The sequence below is a fragment of the Apium graveolens genome, chromosome 2, assembly GCF_009905375.1.
Source record: "Apium graveolens cultivar Ventura chromosome 2, ASM990537v1, whole genome shotgun sequence".
NCBI lineage: Eukaryota > Viridiplantae > Streptophyta > Magnoliopsida > Apiales > Apiaceae > Apium > Apium graveolens.
Genome location: NC_133648.1, coordinates 102,112,527 through 102,117,200, shown reverse-complemented (window position 1 = coordinate 102,117,200; position 4,674 = coordinate 102,112,527). Strand labels below are relative to the sequence as shown.

The window sequence follows — 4,674 nt, the reverse complement described above, 5'->3', positions numbered from 1 at the left end:
AAAATACAAGCTGATGTTGGTATTATCTGGAACTGCTTTAATCAAGATTAAACATGTGCATAACAGATAATGACTATTTCCAACAACTATTTAAAGAAATAGTCAAAGTTTGGGTTATTTCTTTGGCAGAAGTCAGAATATACTATTTGGATGCTCCTTCATTTTGCTTAGCATGGAAGTAATGAAAATATTTTCAACCACAGAATTAAAGAGGGGGATTATCTTGATGAAGGACAAGGATACTAGTGCAAGAATGTGGAAGGCTGCGATGTTTGAGAGGCTGAGAAAAAGGAATGAAATACATGCAAGAATAAAGGCTGAGAGGGAGGAAAGGGAAAGGCAGTATGCCAAAGAGATTGAAATGTTTGAACAAAGATCAAATGGGCTCAAGGAAAGGGGGTGAGTAGAATCTTAAAGGATGGACATTTTCTGGATATTACAGTTGCCGGATTTTCAAGGTTTAGGGTTAATTATCTCAACAATTACTCATTGGATGAATGGATCAAACTGGTGGAAGCCTTAAGAGGGACATAAATAATTGAAGAATTTCAAGTGCTAGTAAATCTCAAGGACCTCATTATGAAAGAACCAGGTTATGAAAAAAATCACCTAATGTCTGTAATTTTTGAACTGATGTAATTACTCAATGTATAAAAGTTTATATTGGCAAGTCTGTCAATTTTATGTATTTGATTTTAGCTTGGGGTTAATCTTGTTATTAGGCATGAATTTGTGATAAGCAATCTTCTCACAAATTAGGGGAGATTGTTTTGCAATACATGCCTGTACATTAACAAGACTAAGTCACATTGACAATCCTAAGATTCACAACACCAAATATGGCCTATTGCAACCCCATTATGCATTTGTGTTGCATAAAATGTTGCAATACACCAAAAATTTATGAGTCTATTACAATAGTTTGAAAAGTGTTGTATAAAATAGAAAAGTGTTGCATGGTGAAGATTATTTTGATATTGTTTGAACAATTGCAATGCTTTAAAAAAAGTGTTACAATACAAACTACTCTTTTATTCAATATAACCCGAAAATTGTAGGAGGGAACTGAATTATTGGGTTGGGCGGTATAAAAATTGACCCCCAAAATATTTTGGCACCAAAACTTAATTAACAAATTATACTAAATAAAAGAAAATAACACTTCTGTCGTGACTCATGACCTCCCCCTCTCTCACCCCTGGCCTCTCTCTCAGCCCCTTCCCTCTCTCGCACTAATTTATCTTCCCCATCTCTCACATTCATCTCTAAAACCTCTTCAAATCCCTAAAAATAAAAAAATTAATTTGGGAAATAATCTCTATAAGATTCAACTAACACTTCGGTTAATTAAGATTTGGGCAAAAATCCCTAAATTGATTTGAAGTGAAGTTGGGTTTTAATACTATGTTTGTTATTGAATTGGAGAAGTTTGTTGACTTGGTGATTTATTTGATTCCAAAACTTTGCTTCAATTGGTAAGAAAGTTTCTATTGAAGATGATCTGATTCCTGAGAAGATAGCTCATAAATTGTATAGGCAATCTTTTTTCTCTCTATATTTTGTCATTAACTTCTTTCTTCCAAGCTCCTGTGTTATTAATTTAACAGGATATGATGCATCTGCCCACATGGCGGTCAGACACATATTCCTACTATCTGGAAACTAAGTTCATAGATGGTAGATTACTTAATGAAGTGAAAAATATGGACGGGGTTAAGCAAGTACGCGATGCTAGTGTTTTCAGAAAGTGAGTAAATGGTCGATGTTAATACTATAGAACTTTATATTATTTTCATATGCCCAACGTAGGTTGTTCTATTGACAGATGGCATGGATACACGACCATATCATTTTAATAGGCCTAAGTCAACTATAGTATTTGACATATCTCCGGGAAATATATTCAAGCGAGCAGCTCAGAAGCTTGAAGGTATGTACTATTTTTTACAGAATCACAATATATTTATTATATCCTTAATTATTGAAGTAAAATGGATGATTCAGTAGGTATCGAGACTTTGACAATGTTTTCTTGAGAAACTATTAGATGTCGGGGCAAAGATTTCAAAGAACTGTTTATTGCTCCATGTTCCATATCAATCTTCTAATATCGAATAGCTATGCAGTAAAGGATTCACTGATAATACACTAAGTTTATGGGTATACCAGGTAGCATAAGATTTTTTTAATTAATTATCCTTGCAAGCCAAATCATCGAGATATAATTAATGCTTCTAATTTTTTATTATAGGGATTTACTATACTATATTTAGAACACTTCAAAGAGACCTTATCTCTAGTGAGTAGTTTAGCAATGAAGGGATGCCTTTTTTTGGGAGAAATGGATGTCTGGTTGGTAAAAACTGAAATCAAGGAATAGTTATTGACTTGAAATAGCTACTAATTTAATAGGATATGATGGTCTTCTTTTAGCTTATTTTTTTCAAAAATTTTTGATCTTAATTAAACTTGCCTCTATAATTTTCATGGTTTACAAGGTATCATGTGGATTCTTCCATTCTTGAGATACTTTTGAAAAATTATTCTACATCAGTTTGAATATGGGTGTATAGTTCATCCAAAACAAGACCTTTTTTAACTTTTATAGGATGGTAAGTTCAGATTTACTACTACTCAGATATTGTGTGTTATTAAAAATTAGATGAATGTGGTTGAGTAGTTTGTTATGTTTGGTTGAGAAAACTATAATTGGTTGATTATTTACACACAATGCATATCACTTTGATCCTGCTGGCTAACTTTTACAAACTAAAAAATGGTTACCAGAATTTAACATCTTAATTTGGTGAATGTATAGTAGAATTTATATGTATAAATTATTCTTAAATACTTAATTGTCATATATATGATGAATCTTTTCACTTGTAGTTGGTGGATAAAGATCCATATAGAGCAATATCTATGTTCTGGGCTGCGTTAAATGCCGGTGATCGAGTTGATAGTGCCCTGAAAGACATGGCATTAGCAATGAAACATGTGAACTGATCAGACGAGGCCATCGAGGTAATTAAATCTTTCCGTTATTTGTGCTCTCTTGAGTCGCAGGAATCTCTTGACAATATACTACTTGAGCTCTACAAGGTAAACCTACATCCTCCTTTCTACCGCATTATACAATGTCTATGTGCTTTTTTTTATTGTTTGATTTATTGTGTATGGTGAACCCAATCTGCCTAATTGCATTGAGATACAAAGCAAAGAAGCATTTAGATATTCTGGATGTAGTCAAGCATTATGAAATATTTCCCTTTTTATAAATTAGCGGGAAAATCTAAATTGAAATTACTGAATAATTTACTGTTGTCTGGAGCCACTTTTTCAGGTGAATTATACTCTTGCTTGGAAACAATTATTGAATTTATTTTCTTACCTTAATTTAATTGATCATTTGTTATTATGATAAATCACATCAGGGACAGATTTTTCCTTTTTTGCTTTGGAACTACCATACAACCGGATTTATAATTTGAAATGAACAAGCTCTAATGTCATAAATAATGCTAACCATCATTTCTTAAAGTATTGAATTAGGGGAATGACCTCAATGACAGATAATTGATACATGTCTTGTTCTGTTGCTGCCTTTTTTTAATTATATTTGAAATATTTTTACCACATAAAACATATTCAATAGCTGTATAAATGCTTCCATTATATCCTTCCTGTCGTGTTACAAGGCGTAGTAAACCAGATAATTATATGTTAATGCAGAGATGTGGTAGAATGGAAGAACATATTGAAGTGCTTCAGGAGAAAATAAAGCATATAGAAAAAGGTCTACTTCTTGGTGGAAGAAGAGTGAAAACTGCTAGATGTCATGGGAAAAAGAGTCAGATCATAATTGAACATGAGTATTCAAGGTAAACATTCTCATGTATTTACCCCTCTATAAATATTAATTTCTTTGTCATAGTATAGGTCTAATGTTTCAGGCTTCCACGATGCAGGTTGCTAGGGAATTTGGCCTGGGTCTACTTGCAATAAAATAAATATACATTAGCAGAGGAGCTTTATAGGTAGATCACTTGTACATGTTAATTTGTAAGCATAGTTCTATGTATTCTGAGTATCATAGAAGACGTTAATTTTTCATGGATTCTACATTGATGCAGAAAAGTGTTGTCTCTTGAGCAAGACAAAAACAAGCAGTTTAATCCGACAATCTGCTTAATGTACACAAACAGAATAATAGAAGCCAAATTTTTGCTCGAATCTGCAAGATCATCTGAAAATGGGTTAATGGAAGCAACACATATTAAGTCTTTTGAACGTGCGTCTCATGGTATTGATTCTTTGCCATTATATGTTTGGACTTTAGACTCAAGTACTAGATGTAAGATGATGTAGTGGTATAAGCCTGTTTTGTTTGGGATGTATTAATATTTATTTTATAGGATTCGATATTAAGCAAAATTTGGAATGTGGATGCTTTTTTGGTATAATTTTGTGATATTATATGGAAAATAAAATGTGATAGTAAAATCTGTACTAATAAAAAGTGCTAGCACATATGTCTTGCTAATATAATATGAAAATATTACAATAGGAACCATTTGTTGCAGATAAATGTTGCTAAAAACTAAAAAGCATTACAATAGGAAAAAAAATATTGGAGCTAAGTGTTGCAATAATTTTTTCTTGCAACACTTTTAC

The 4,674-nt window shown here is 32.3% G+C and overlaps 1 long non-coding RNA gene across 4 annotated transcripts; it reads left to right on the top strand.

The window, feature by feature from the left end:
* The first annotated feature begins 1,152 nt into the window (after positions 1–1,152).
* On the top strand, positions 1,153–4,441 carry LOC141706034 (uncharacterized). 4 transcript variants are annotated; one of them, XR_012568591.1, is made up of 6 exons: positions 1,153–1,475; positions 1,608–1,747; positions 1,826–1,930; positions 2,890–3,881; positions 3,969–4,037; positions 4,134–4,441. It is a non-coding gene; the product is annotated as an uncharacterized LOC141706034 (long non-coding RNA). The 4 variants fall into 4 exon arrangements; XR_012568593.1 differs by lacking the exon at positions 1,153–1,475 and having other exon boundaries at positions 1,484–1,747; positions 2,890–3,024; positions 3,733–3,881; XR_012568592.1 differs by lacking the exon at positions 1,153–1,475 and having other exon boundaries at positions 1,484–1,747; positions 2,890–3,102; positions 3,733–3,881.
* Positions 4,442–4,674: the final 233 nt, after the last annotated feature.